Raw genomic sequence first — 16298 nt, forward strand, 5'->3', positions numbered from 1 at the left:
AAATGCCACATCATGATGGGAAGAGATGTACAGACATGTAGTAAGAAGGGGGAAAATAGGAGTCATTTTTGTAATTGATCTATCCTACTAATTGAGTCACTTATATTCAATTTAAACCCTTAATTATTTTTATTTCTTTTACTAGGACAGCGATTTTTGACCTTTTTGATTTTTATGTCACCATGTTATATATCTCTTATATAAATGCGTATATTCATTTCCATGGCTTGTTGCCCATGCATAAATATAACATAAGGCATTTGAATATATTAGCAATTATTGTGACCAGCAGGTAAGAACCTGGATAATTTATTAGATATACTATTATTTACTAACTCTTATTTGTTATATTAGCATTTGCATAAGGAAATAAAACAGAAGATCTGATTAAAATAATTGTCAGAGTTCTGAAGCCCAGTGTTTTGCTCTACTGGATTCTCTATTACACTGAAATGATTAGAACGCTTCATTACTGGTCCTATAAATAGTCAGATTAAATGAAGAATTGAGACAATATGAATTGAAAATTCAGATTTCTAGCCCTGCCCTCAAGAAATTTTGTTTTGGCTTTGTTTTATTTTGTTTGAGCTAAAACGAGCCTCACTGGATGTCTCCATTGATTCAATTCCCTAAGTGTGTGTTTAACTCATGATTTCACTTGGATTTAGGTATTTGGTTATATGATGCCAAACATCTGGATGTTTTTTTCTCAGCAGTGCCAAATATTCATCTATGGGCAGGAATGATCTGACTTTAGCATTTAGTTGGCATCTTTATATATACTTTTCAATCAGATGCACTATCTCACCAGGGCAACTCCAGAAGTTTGGTTCAAAAGGATGTATTCCTGATTAAGTTTAATTCTATTAACTGTAAATATAAAGCTAGCTGAATTACACACAGGCACTTGGCAATATCCTGGAGATTCTAACATTCCCTTTCTTTATGTTGGCATCATGTTCAGGAACATTTAAAATATATTGCCATAACATTTTCTAAATGACTGTATTGTAATTTAATGTTATATTTGGCAAACACAACCGAAAATACAGCAGCTAATCGTGTAAGCTCATTTTATTTGCATACCATTGTTAACCACTTTCATGTAGTACTTACCAAATGTGTCAGATTATTCCGATCTATTTAATGACTTAATGGATGAGGTACATTGTTCTTAAATTCAATTATACCCTTTGCACCTCTAGAATTAAGGTCACGTCAGCATTTCTATTATATAAGTGACTGGGTTTAGCAGTTTTTAACTGAGCTATAAAAATTGGCTTCCAAATCAAATCTTAGTAATAAAGGTCACTGCCTGGGGGAATTCTCCCCCCCCATCCCCAATTTAGAATACATAAATTTTAAGGTGCATCTCCTGCTTTTTAAGACAATCTTTTAGGAAAAATTCCATTATGGTCTTCATATGGCAGAAGGAAAAGTGCTTAATTTCCTGTTTGCTTTATAAGACTAGGTTTTTCTTACTTGCTGAGTAACAATCATCTCTTAGACCATTTGGCTTTTAATATACTCTCTACTACTTCTTGCCTGTATGACCTTGAGCTCTCGCTTAGCTACTTTGTGCCTCAATTTGCTTACCTGGAAAATGGATTATTAATGTTACTTGCCTCATAGAGCTGTAGTGTGGATTAAATGACATAATATACACATATGTTTGGGACAGTACATATTAATTGCTCAACAAGGGTTAACTTTTATTACCATCAGATAAGAGGTTTAATATGAGTCCATTCAGCATTAGAGAAACTTCTGAAAAGAACAGGCCACTGAGGTGAGATTTGGCATTTACTGAGAAGTCCAGAAGAGGCTATTGCTATTAGGTAATGATCACTCCATGTCAATAGATTTTTTCTTTTAGAAATGGGTGAGATCCCACTAAGGGATGAGTGAGATCTCCTCGGGGGAAGAATGCAAAGAAGGAGGTTGAAGGAGCCAGGACCAAGCTCTGAGGAAGAAATGAGGCTGAAGGGTCTGTGGGAGGAAGAGTGAACAGGAAGTGAAGGTGTATCAGTACTGCAGAGCAAGAATTGTGGTTCTTACGCAAACGATTATCAAAATCAGTTGGAGGGCTTATAAAACTCAGAAGGGCCTGGAGTTTCTTACTCAGCAGGACTAGGATAGTGCCTGGGAATTTGCATTTCTTTTTCTTTAATCTTTTTTTTTTTTTTGAGAGACCGAGAATGCATGAGTGAGTGGGCCAGGGGCAGAGAGACAGAGGGAGAGAGAAAATCCCAAGCAGGATCCACACTGCCAGCACTGAGCCTGGCACAGGATTCAAACCCACGAACGATGAGATCATGACACTTTCAGTATGCTAGGTTATAAATGGTCATCATTCATCATTCCAGAGAACTAGAGCAGAGTAGGAATAAAGGAGGATTTCTAAAGACTGAAATGAAAATAAAAATCATTATTGTTATTCATCCCCAGATTTGCTTAGGAAGAGAATAAGAGTGTACTAGGTGAATTATTGCCCCTGCAGGGGACAACATGTTGCTAATGAAACACTCTAGGCAATTCCCTGCAACTCATATAAATTACAAGAAGATGGACATATTTTCCTGAATGCAGGAAAGCGGCCGCTCTTTTCAAGTCTTAAAAAAATAATTCATTGATATTTTTGGTTTTGCATTGACCAAGGCTCAGGTTGTTCCTGAATAATTTACAGAGAAGTTCTCCACTAAAAATGGGAAAAAGGCTGATCCACTGACGGAAAAATCTGCTTTCCTCTATCTGTGTTCAGGGCAAAATCACTGGTTTCTTAGTTGCCATGACCTCCTGTTTTGTCAGGGGGCAGGTCAATATGTGAGAAACCCCACACAGAAATATTATAGTGGGGAGATCACACATGACTCTGTGCAGACACCTCAGCACAGATGTGCCATATTGCAAAAGATTCCAAAAAATAAAATAAACCTGATGGGATTCAAAAGCCCTTGGGAATAGGGCGCCTGGGTGGCTCAGTCAGTTAAGCGTCTGATAGGCTCAGGTCATGATCTTACAATTCATGGGTTTGAGCCCCACTTTGGGCTCTGTGCTGACAGCTCAGAGCCGGGAGCCTGTTTCAGATTCTGTGTCTCCCTCCCTCTCTCTCCCCCTCCCCTGCTCATGCTCTGTCTCCTTCTGTCTCTTAAAAATAATAAATAAACGTTTAAAAAAAAAGCCCTTGGGAAGGTACTAATTAATATTTTTTAGAAAATTTAATTTCAGTATGTGTTATCTAACCACTGAAAAATAATATCTAACCAATTCAATTAATTGGCTAAGTTTTCACCTCTATTAAAATTTTTTGGACTGTTCTATTTGATCTGATTCAGGACGAAGTTGTTTTTCTCTTTGACATAACACAGATGACATTCATACAATTACAATCTGTTGTTTTCACTCTGCCATTATACACACGGAATCCTAGAGCTGGAAAGTCCTGCAGAACTCATTCTTATGAGCTAATATTTAATGTGCAAACCACTCTGTTTAAGTGAATTTCCTTTTCTTCAAAAAGTACACAGCCTCCGATGGGCTAAAATCTAAATCAAGGAGAATGCTATTGTTTAGAGTCCTTGCTAGGCAGACAGATCAAAGTTAAAGGAATCTAATGGGGTAGAGGAGATCCAATATAAAACTCTGGAAAAAACATGAAGTAAGATTGTAGAGGAGAACCATCTAACTATTGGTCTATTATCCATTTGTTTGAGATATGTAAAAATATCTAAGCATAGTTTAAGATAACTTGAAATATTTATTAACAAAGAACAAGCACAGTTGATGACATTCAGGGTTGTAGAGAATAGATGATTTATGCCCTGATTTACCATGAAAAAAGAAATTAGAAATATATCAAATTCCTTTTCAAAATTCAATTAATGGCTAAAGAAGAATATACAGCATAGTTGCTCAGGAATCTCAAAGCTGGTATGATTTCTGAAAAAACCTGGCATACATCAACTGACCAGAAACCATCAACATCAAGTATATAATGGGGATTTACATTGTGCGGTGATCCATATTATATAAGTAGCATAAGAAATTAAGAGAGGCGATGATACAGTATCTTAGAAAATCATAACTACTGTTCCAGAAATTCTATTTAACCAAATTAACTGGAGCAGTAGCTATCATAAATACTAGGAAGAATTTTTTTTTCTTAAAATTCTACTGCGTTAAGTATAGTTTAACTGGAAAGGAAAATGCAGTATTAAAATAGAATTGTGTACAAAGTAGAGGGAGATAAATACCACAAATCCATAAGTATGCAGAAGACTGCCTAGGGACCCCAAGGGAAGTGTTCATATAAATGGTGTCCCCTGCAGCTGGGCATCCTCACACTACCAGTGCAGTGGTAAATTAATCAAGGAGCTTCACAATTAAGCTTAATGCTTATTGGTCAACAATGAATTCTACTCAATGGCAGGTGCAGTGAACGATGATAGTTTGGTGAATTTACAGAGAATGCTATGAAATCTAAAGGTGTTTTTAATGTTTATTGATTTTTGAGAGAGAGAGAGCAAGGGAGGGGCAGAGAGAGACAGGGAGAGAGGATCCAAAGAGGGCTCTGCTCTGACAGCAGAGACTTCCAGGGGATTTGAACTCACAAACTGCAAGATCATGACCTGAGTGAAAGTTGGACTCAACTGACTGAGCCATCCAGGTGCCCCTAAAGATGTTTGTAATGTTACAGTCAGAGTATATGATATTGTGTGATTTCATACTATAATCGAAGAAAAATATCTAATCATAAAACAAGGGACAAAATAATATATGTGCATAAACCTTCCCATCCCTTTCTTTAAGAAAAATTGTTCATCCTTTTAGTCCCAACTCTGATGATTCTTCCTTTGTGAAGCTTTCTCTTACTCATAGGAGCAAATATAATATAATACTTCTGTGACCCCAGAGTATGTGAATATACTTATAGTACTGCACTTACTCTATTTCATTTTAATTAATAGTATGTGTTAGTTTTTCTATTTATTAATATAATGAGAGTTCCATGGAACCGTGTCTTATTTAGTTTTGTAGAACTAGGTACAGAGCAGGTCCATAAAAAGTGTATTAAAGGCATGAGTTTAGTCAATATATGAGAACAAGAAATGTTCATGATATCTATTGATACTTTTAATTACAAAGACAAATGGGCTCACAGGCAAAATAAATCTCACAGATCAGATTTCTGTTTACCAAAACTACCTGCTTTTTAGATTAAAGTATTCAGGAATCATCAAGGACAGAACTCTAAGAAATCTTGAAAAGTTGGAGGAATCATCTATCAAAATTGAAGATGATATTGGATAGATGTAAGAGCCAATAACAGCTTGTTAATCTTTGATCAGATACTGCACCCAAAAAATAGGCGAAGAAAATTTAGGGAGCAAAAAAAAATCTATGTTTATGCTAATATTTAATTTGGAAAAATGTAACATTTCTTTTTGTATTTAATTGGATGGGAGATAGTGAAGAGAGAAACTGTTGACTCTAAATTATTGTGGGCTCAGTTCCTCTCCCTATGACCTTGCCTGGCCACACTGATACCTGGTGATGTTGCATGTGTTCCCCTTTAGGATGATAAATATATTAGAGAGGGAGAATTTAAAAACTTAACTCAATATCCAAAAGTGCCAAAAACATGAAATAAGGGTTCAACAGTGGGGAGTATTATTTGTTGTGAATATTAGTAAAATTACTGTTTTATTGATTACTTATCCAAAGCTGTTACAGAAAGAAGTGTTTCTAAGCTAAGTCTTTTAAGTGCTATTTAAAGGTTTGCTCTTTTCAGTTACAAATGACACATTTGACTTGTCAAATGAAAACACTTGATAGTTTTGCCAGCACAATAGCTTTGCTGCCATCTTGGTAGTGTATTTCAAGGGAGACAGTTTAAACAAGGGGGTGTGGCCCTGGAATGATGTCTTGCTTCTGCTCTTTGCCAGCTATATCACCTTGGGCAGTTATTTGAGCTGTCTCAGAGTTCTCATATACAAAATGATGATAATCAACTACTTCATGAGGCTGTTATGTCAATGAAATTATGTGTACAAAAGCACCCATAAACTGTAAAGTACCATATAAATGTTAATTATGATTATAGCCTCATCTACCATAATATCAGAACCATGTCATGGAATATGGAGGGCCTATTTCCTTTTTCCACATGAGCTCCTCTGCAACACAAGTAGTAGTGATCTTTTTCATTTGCTTAGTCATTTTCTCCCCCCAATTTCTTTTTTTGTGGTAAAAGACATATAATGTAAAATTTACTAACTTAACCATTTTTAAATGTATAGTTTAATGGTATTACGTACATTAATATTGTTGTGCAACCATTACCACCATCCATTACCAGAATTCTTTTATTTTACAAAATTGAAACTCTATAACCAATTAAACAATAATTCTGCATTCCCCACTTCCCACTTCCTTGTTGTGTTAGTTTTTTTTTTTTTTTGAGATAATTTAAAGTTCTAATGCTGCTTCCACCTTATCCCTAACACAAAATTCATTACCAATTAGAAATACAATGGTGATAATCTCAATTTTATCTACTACCTTCATTGTTTTGGTCCTGGTAAGAAAAATAGTCAGAAGATGTAGTCTACTGTAATATAGACCTTGCATGATAGGAGAAATTTGCCACATGTAAAAAGGCTGGACATAGTAACTCTTCTGAAAATGTATCCTAAGGAAATAACAGGGGAGATATACAGAGTTATCTGGTAATGGGAGAAAATACAAATAGACCTTCTAAATTCTCACCAATTGCAATTTAAAAATTGATGGCATAGGGGGTTGGGTGGCTCAGTTGGTTAAGCATCTAACTCTTGATTTCCACTCAGGTCATGATCTCATCGTTCCTTGGATCGAGCCCCACATGGAGCTCTGTGCTGGCAGCAGGTGTCTCCCTCTGTCCCTGCCCCTCCCCTTCTCATGCTCCTCTCTCTCTCTCTCTCTCTCTTTCAAAATAAACTTAAAAAGAATTGATGGCATATACATACAATGAATAGCATATAACCACTAAATATCTCCTTATGGAATGATACTTAAAATAGGGGGGTATGGTCACACTACAGTATTAAGTTAAAACAATTTTAGTAAACAATATTATGATATTACATCAATTAAGTAATAAAAATTATATATATAATTATGTTATATATATGTGTATATAAATAAATAAATATATATATATATATTTATATATATATGTATAAATCCTAGTAGGTATACAGAAAATGTTAATGACAATCTCTGGGTGGCAGAATTATTAGTGATTTTAATTTCTTCTTTGCAATTTTTTATGTTTTGTAGTTTTTTCAATGACCATATATTACTTTTATAACCAGGAACAAAATGTAATTAAATCAAAACCCAAACTGAGGCCACCTCCAAAGCAAACCCAGCAGTGAACTCTGAAGTATTTCAGCTATGAACATTTTAAGTAATTGGAAATTGGGAGGACCATAAAAAGCGGTCACTGGGGGCTAGTATTTGAATGAAAAACCCAAAGAGCTTGTTTCGAATCATGTCGACTTTCACGTTACTAATATAATTAAAGCAAGTAAATCAGTTGGGCAACAAGCCACTCACCCTTCAGACACACGTCACAGCTGTCTGCATGCTCACTATCTTCACCTTGCTCAATTTTCACAGTTTTTAATATGAATATCAATTCCCTTTTTCATAAACCTAACCTATAAATGCCACAACCCCTCTGAGGGATTTCCCCAGGCTTCATTTTAGGCTCCACAAGAAAGGATGTAAAAGAGACCTTTCTTTTGTAAAGTGATTCTATAATTCTGTCCAATATCCATCATTTTCAAGGCCAAGTAATCATATTTAATAGATCCTAAATTACATTCTGTCAGGCAAGGATTCCCTTGATGATATTAACCAGAGCAGAGGACTGACAGGCAGAGGCCTGAAAGTAAGATATTGTTCTACAAAGGGCTTACGAGCTTTCCTTTGCGAGGCTTGACCTCACTAAGTTTGGGGTGGTGCAGGATCTGTGCCTTCACCCCAATCCTCAGCCTTCCCAGGGTTACTCACAAACCAACTCCTGATTTCCTGTCTTAAAGTCACTTTTAAAATTAAATTACTTGGCTCGTTTTTGACCCTTTGAGGAAATTGCCATCGTGAATTTATTTCTACAATACTTCACTAGCAAGACAGCTAGATGTACAAGCATTTACCTACTCTATCTCCATTTTATCTCCTTATCGGAAGCCTGAAAGAAAAAGGCTGAAGGAGAAAGTTGGAGAGATGCCTTCATGCCTTGTGCTGTTTAAATGAATGTTACAAAGTAGAAGGTTGGAGATCTTTCTTGACAGGAAAGATTTAAGGTCATGATGCTAGAAAAGAGTGCAAGGTCAGATTTTCCTTTGAAAAAGGGGGATATCTTGGATCAGGTTTTCATTAGGAGGGACGTTCTCAGTACTCTTTTGAACATCTCTATTGGAATAGCTTTGGTTTTGTGGATTTTACATCTCAAAGGTTTTAAAGAATAAGAAGGTTAAAAAAAAGAATAAGCATTTCCCCAAATTAAACAAAATTTAAGTTTTTAAAAAAAGTTGATTTATAATCAAAAGTCTATTTATTTATAATCTCTACACCCACCAGAAGGCTCAAACTCACGACCCTGAGATCAAGAGTCACTGGCTGAACCAGCCAGGCGCCCCACAGAATTTAAGTTTTTAATGCTTCAGTTATTAAAACAATTCAAGCACAAATCTTCATTCAAAATACAACTGCTGACCTCTTGCTATGTGCCTTGTCCCTGGTGGCTTTAGGAACATTAACTCATTGCATTTTTACGACTCTGTAACCTGCAGAGATATTTATCCCAATTTTAGGGGTGATGCCTATGGGTCAGCCATTTCTAAAATCTCAGAGTGTCTGGGACTCCAACAGTTTAGACCACTCTTAATTTTTGATCATCTGTTTTCCCACATGGAATTGCTTGTTCTTGTTCTGGAAAAAATAATCCCACCCATTTGCTCCAAACTTGAAGATATCTGGTCTTGAAATTCTTGCCTAAAGAAAACTGTGAAAACACTAAAGGTTAGAGGAGGAAGGAGGGAATGATGGTGCTTGGTGTTTAGCATTTTAGAACAGGAGGTAGAATGATGGACATAATGTAGTAGAAGGAAAACCATAGTATTAAACCATTATCAAGGTATTTGTCCTGTGATTTGGGGCAAAGGTACTTTACACAAAAGGACCAATTCTGCCTGTTTTCTGCCCCATATTCTTTTCTCCTTCCTTCCTTTTTTTTTTTTTTTTTTAAGTTCTCAGGTGTCTGTGTCTTTGCTCTTCATTAATTCTTTCATTTTTACTCACAACTCTCTCTTCTTATTTCTATCTTACCATCATTCTTTCCCTAGTTTTTCCCCCATGCCTAAAGAAGAGAAAAAATAAGACAAAACAAACCTTGGTGTTCTCCCTTTAAGTGCAATAAAACACAGGTGCAAAAACTGAAGGAAGGAACCGGCTGGTTTCACGACCATGTCTTCCATCTTTCATCATCATTAACTCCTCTCGCTGCTGTCTTCTTCTTTACTTCCTCCTTTCCAATAAGTCACTTCCTTCTTTTCAATAAGTCACGAAGGCCAAGATTTAAAGGTACGTTACCACATTCTGATACACTACAGCGGTTTAATTTCCTTATCAGTCTAACCCAAATTGATTTCTCATTGACAGAGCTCAGCTGCCACCAACTTACCCGCTGTGTTCAACAAATGGAAACTCTCAGTAAAACCTGTATTATCATTTATTTCCACTGTGGAAATACTAAACAAGCTGGAATGTGGTGGTTTCTTTAATTTTTTAAGTCACAACACAATTATTACGATGATGGAAATTTCACAATTTTCCAGGGAATGAGGATGGGTTTCAAAGAAATAAACATGTAGAATCTGACCACTAGGTCTCCAGTAGACTTTGGTCCTTTTCAGTGTATTTTGCCTGGACGTGTTAATATACTATCTACCTTCTTCTCAATGTTCTAATCAGTAAAGAAAAATAGTGGCATTCTTTTATCTTTTAAAGGGGTTATTTTAAATGTTTTTCTATTTTTAACTCCACGGAATAAACAATTATGGCTGTCTGTATATGTATCACATTTTATATTTTTCAGAGAACTTTCATAGAATTATCTATTTAATCCTCATTAAAACACCAAACACTTGCTGGACACTGTGATAAGTATTGTGGTCCAGATGAAAAGGTTCCACAGATCCTCTTTGAGAAGCTGGGGGCACATGTAATAATTCCAGACAGACTAATGTATTATGGATTTTAATAATTGTATATACAAGGTACTAAATGAACACTGGGCAACTATTAATTATATTGTTCTCTGATGGCATTTGTCATATTGTATTTTAATTCGATACATAGTAACAGCTTCTCCCACTAAGTTGTGATAAAGAAGACATCTTATGCACCTCTGTCTTCTCATCATCAGACACAGGGCCTTGAACATGATAACCGGTTACTCTTCAGTGAATGGAGGAATAAAATGGGTGGTATCTATACATAGATATACAGCTGTATGGACATTCATTTTATATATTATAATGTATATATAACTGTATAGATACTATACATTGATTCATGTTATATATTTGTATATAAACACATACATGTATATATTATTATATATCACATGTATATATAATTATTATGCATCATTATATATGATATATATCTAATGTATATGTGTTTAAATTAATAATTCCAGGAAAGAGGATCTTTTATGCAACATGGGAAAAGAATTGTTTTTTGGCCAGGAAAAGTACTATCTTTGTGTTACTACAGACTCTATATATAATAGGTTCCATATTAATATGTTTTCAAATTCTGATGATGTAACTGTGATGGTCAAGGTCAGCCTTCTAAGAAAGATCGAATTCCCAAATTTCCTTTCACTTTAAGGAGTGAGAGCCTTCTAGCCTTTCTCTCCCTCTTGCTCTTCCTTTCCAACATGACTACAATTCATGCCTCATTAAGGACTGTATGTTGTCCTCCATCTTCAATTAGTGAATACTTCTGACTTACTGTGTGCTTCATTCCCATTTTATGTGTATTTTCTTCAACTGCTCACTGCTTCAACTTTAGGTGCTTGCTGACCACCATCCTAACTAGACTCGATTGTGAATTTGGGAGGGACAATGGAAGAGCTATTTGACATAAGGAAGAAAAGATGAACTCAAAAGCTTGCTTTCTCACCTGTAAGTTGCACAGAAAACACTCAGTCAAGTTTCTAACAGGGACTCACTCCTTTCTTTTGATCTTTGATCTTTGATATTTGGAGGAATGTTGGGCTTTATGTAGCTTTACTTAAACAAATGCTGATAGCAAGATGAGGATACTATTCCTTTTTGTGAAGGAGCTGCCTGAAGAGCTCTCATTGTATGGCTTTTTATCTTAGTAGAAGAATGCATTTCAACACCAGCTTTATTTATAATAAATCAGTTTAGTTGCAATGTTTGCTTTATTTCTGTTCCTCTGTTTCTGGCCCGTGGGCTCCTAACCTGCACTGATGGGCTTTCCTTATTCAGAGAGGCGGATCTAATGTGGGCCTTAATTGTGGGGTCAATAAGATAAGGAGCCCCATGCCCTCTCTGAGTGGGTCTTCTTTGTTGGCTCTACTAGGATGAGCTTAGTCATTTTTCACTTGTTTTCCACGGACTGGAAAATGACATCAGCTGCTGACCCTTCTATAATGTTGACCATGTGCCTACATCCATCCCACCAGTTGCCTCTAGTAAGGATCTCTGCTGCTTGCTCCGGGCCTGCCTGCCATAACTCCTTGCTCCCCAGGTCTCAGGAGTCCATTGTGTGTTCCTTGTCCTTCCTCCTTTGGGCTGGTGTTTTGTTTTAGTCCCACATCCTAGATTGAACATCTCCTTTCATACAACAGTCATCTTCTGGCCATGATGACCTCCTATGTGGAACTCTGACTCTCCACAGATCCTGAACATCTCATTTTTTTCCCCCAAATGGTTCAGCCTTCTCAGTTTGTCTGGATGTCCCCACTTGGTTTTGTTTAGGACAGTAAGAGAAACTCAGATGTATTCCTCTGTTGGAAAAGAGACAGTTACCTAGCTTTCTTAGTGTCAGCAAAATGATGACTTATGCAAGAACCACTTGTACTCTGATGAGACGAAGAAAGCTCTCTGGATCATTTCATACAGCGATCATTAAGGCCAGGAACTTATGACCTGGGACAAAATCTCAGAAGGATTTTGTTATAGCCCTTGTTGATTACCATTCTCCCTTAAATGTATGCATTCCTTGGCTGACAGGTGAAAGTGGGAAAAAGGAGGAGTTTACCTCTGCATTGTCTCTAACTTACTCCCCATTGGCCTTTGTACTTTGCTGCATCACCCCAAGGAGACCCTTGATATGCTGAAGGGATCAGTCAAGGTCCCGACAAGAAACAGAAGGCATACTTGATTGGGCCTTATTCAGGGAGTTTAACCAAGAGGCTACTTACAAGGGTGTAGATAGGTTCAAGGGAAACCAACAAAGGATGGTAAAATCTCCCCAGGGCTAGTAACAGTGGGGATCCTTACCAGCCATTGGGTTAAAGGGATAGAGAAGGGAAAAGCTACCAGAGCCCTGAGAGAGAGAGAGAGAGAGCTGTAGCTATAGTATAATGGGGCTGTGTGGCCCTTTCCAGAGGGAAGGAGCTACTGCCAAGCCTTGGTCATACAGGGAGGGACCTCTGACCTCACTCTGCTTCATTCTGCTCCCATCCTCACGTCTCCTACCTACCTCTTGCCGCTACCTCCCATTAGCGGAATCCAACCAGAAGGCAGGGGATGGGACCTGAGATGATGCAAAGTACAGGTCGGCCTGTCTTGGGAAGGAGCAGATCAGGAGGCTAGAAAGAACATCTGGAGGGCTGATGCTGAAGATATCCGGCACGTCTAGTAATTGATCTTCAGCTTGAGGTTGCCTCCTTAAATGATAAGGATATTTTGATGCAGTGAGTGGCACGTCTTTGAAGCCTCTTAGAAGCTTATATAGCCATGTTTTTCTATGAAAGATTTTTTTTTCTAAACTAGTTCAATAATATGGTAAGTAGAGGATTCCCTACAGCCTTACTCCCTGGCTCTCTGGCTTACAGATTTGTCTCAGAGCCCTTCAGCCTCCAACATCTTGATCTTGTGGAAGCTGCTGCCATGATAGCTGCATTGATGGCAAAACTGCAGTTTTGTTTGACGCCCCATTTCAGCTATATTCCTTTCGGTGATGGGTATCAAACCACAAACCAAACTCCTCTCCTCTCTTTCACTAGAGACTCACCTTCTTTATGAGACATGTCTGATAAGTGTCGGAAGCCATAGAGGATTTTCTCCCTCTTCTCCCACCTTAATACAAACACACACACACACACACACACACACACACACAAACTCGTGGAGAATTTGAAAAAGCAGAGTCTTGATCTTTGGAGAGAGGAACAGATTCTCTGGATGGGAACTGAGACGTTGCTGAGTTGGATGGCAAGATACCCACCTAAATATAGTCTCTTCTGAGCTTGCACAGCCTTATGACTCAGCATTTCTTCTGGAGATAATTCAGTGAACTCCTATACACCAGATCCAAAATCGGCAGAGCAATGTGCTGTGAGCTCCAGAATCAGGCTCTGAAACTAATGCAAGGGTGAGGAACAAAACTGAAAGCAAAAGATGTCATGATTTTTTAGGGCCTAAAGTTTTTTTGTTTTTTGTTTTTTTAAATTTTAGAGGAGGGTGGGAGAGGGGCAGAGGGAAAGAGAGAGAGAGAGACTTCTAAGTAGGCTGCATGTTCATTGTGGAGCCTGAGGCGGGGCCTGATCCCATGACCCTGGGATCATGACCTGAGCTGAAATCCAGTCAGATGCTCAACCTACTGAGTCACCAGGCACCCCTGAAGTTCTTTAATTCTGTGTCAGGTGGGAGTTTTTAGACTTTTTTAAAGGAGAGGCTTGGAGATGGTGCCCTCTACTTTACATTGTGACAGTTTCTTGCCACAGCTGTAAAGTTGCTTTAGCGAAGCTGCTTGGCCCTCCTACAGACATCTGCTTCTGGGAAGGGAAACCTGAGGTGGGTGGTCACCCAGTGCAGGCGGGGACACACCTACAAGTTTTGGAGAGTATGACTGAACCATAGAGGGAGAAGGGCACCAACACTGAACCCCTGACAGGGCTTTGGTGAGAAATGCTTCGTAACCCGTTCCTGTCTTCACTTGGGAAGCTGAGAGCTTTGAGAAGCTGTGTTCCCAGATCAAACAACATGTAAGGTTCTCACACCATGAAACCTTGGTGCCCTACAGCGTGTGCTAAGCAGCACGTTTCCTACGGCTCTGATGGCTGCCTTTCTTGCACTCTTGGCCTGTGGGGGTTGGTGTTCACTTCTCTTAGACTTAGGGTGACTGACCATCTTGGTTTGCTAGAGACTTTCCCAGTTTTAGCGCTGGAAGTCTGCTGTTCCCGAAATCCCTCCACTTGTTTGCCCAGATTGGAGTTTTGTGACTGTGAGACGTGGGGTGAGGCCTGGACTGGGGGTGTTACCTGAGAGTCAGGACCCTCAGACATCAGACCTCCTCTCGGAGTGTGGCTACAATATAACATCCTTCTTTACCAGGTTCCCAGTGACCCACAAACTGCATGTACTTACTTTTGTCCCACAGAGCACTTTGGGTGGTTGCTGGTGAGCTGAGGTCCAAGTGTAATAATGCATATTAAAGCATTTTGTAGTGTATAAAGCACTATTCAGACATGATTCTTTTGGTTATATCATGCTTTCCTCACTGACAGTCCCTGACCCTGCGTACATGTGAATCTCGACCTTGGGAGAGAGAAGGAGCTAATAAATATGATTAATTTAGTATATTAAATAATAATCTAATACACTTATTAACAATTTAATATACTAAAAATAATAAATATTAAGTACCTCCTGTTTCCACCGAACATTGTGCTAAGTACATTATATACATCATTGCTTTTAATCCTTCTAAAAATTCTGTGAAATAGTTATTATTATTCTCCATTGCCCCTAAAGTCAATTTCCTTAATACAAGAGTTCATTCTCTTTTGGTGTAGACTCAGGGCTGATGAAAGCAGATAAGCCAGTATAATTTACCTGGGCTGGTCTGCTATTTTGCTTATTAACATAAATCCTGTGTGAAAACTACTAGCCGGTCAACCCTTGGATAGGGTGAAGCCCAACCCGCCATTGGTGGCTCTGCTCAAAACTTGAGGTCTAATTTAGAGCCTAATTTAGAGCCACCTTGAGCCATTTGGCACAATCTAGCATCCCAAAAGGTATAGGAGTATGGGTTTCACTCTATGGTATTATGTACATTTAAAGGCTCATTTATCTTTCCTTGGTAACTAAAACAGTTTCCAGATAATGTCAACAAAGTTGTTGTACAGACACGATAAAAAATAATTTTCTAAAATATATATTAATACACAATACATAAAATACACAACCTATCCTTTTGTTATATTTCATTCAATTTTTATTTATTTACGATCAAGTTTAAATTTTTATCCCAGCATTCATTTTTATTTCCCATTGGATTAAATGTATTTTTTAAATGCAGAAATGAAGTTCATTTCTTACCAGTTCAGCCTTTAACTGTTAGGTTTATTAAAGGCCATAGATTATCCATGATGTATTTGGTATAATAATTAAATCATGATGTTAATCCTGTTTCCACCTATGAAGAGATGTTGTTTCCTCAGGGCACTTGGATCCCATGTTCAAGGCACCAGTTTGCTCATAGAAAGAATCTGAAGGAAAATCTTTTACTGCATGACAACAGCTAAGTTTGAATTATGTTATCCAAAGAAGAAATTTCTCTCCATTAGTCAAAGTGCCCACAGCTTTCAAAGAAACCAATATTCCATATATTTAAGGACTCTTGTATATACACTTAATACCTTTCAATGAAATTTCTTACCCACACAACATAGTAAAAAAAATTACAGTATTTCTTCCTAAATGTTGTTAAAACACCTTCTTAGACAAATGGATTATAAGTTTGGGCCAAAGCTTTGTTTCAAGCTGGCCACAAGGGATGAAACCTTTAAGTGTGCCGATTCAATATTCTCTTTAGGGATTCTATAAAAAAAGTGAACGGTTGGGGCGCCTGGGTGGCGCAGTCGGTTAAGCCTCCGACTTCAGCCAGGTCACGATCTCGCGGTCCGTGAGTTCGAGCCCCGCGTCAGGCTCTGGGCCGATGGCTCGGAGCCTGGAGCCTGTTTCCGATTCTGTGTCTCCCTCTCT

At 37.9% G+C, this 16298-nt stretch overlaps 1 long non-coding RNA gene across 1 annotated transcript; it reads right to left on the reverse strand.

The window, feature by feature from the left end:
- Positions 1-9259: 9259 nt before the first annotated feature.
- Positions 9260-16252, reverse strand: LOC125909819 (uncharacterized). Its single transcript, XR_007453776.1, has 2 exons — positions 13537-16252; positions 9260-9596 (listed from the first exon to the last, which is right to left on the reverse strand). It is a non-coding gene; the product is annotated as an uncharacterized LOC125909819 (long non-coding RNA).
- Positions 16253-16298: the final 46 nt, after the last annotated feature.

The sequence above is a fragment of the Panthera uncia genome (assembly GCF_023721935.1).
Source record: "Panthera uncia isolate 11264 chromosome B3 unlocalized genomic scaffold, Puncia_PCG_1.0 HiC_scaffold_1, whole genome shotgun sequence".
Classification (NCBI taxonomy): Eukaryota; Metazoa; Chordata; class Mammalia; order Carnivora; family Felidae; genus Panthera; species Panthera uncia.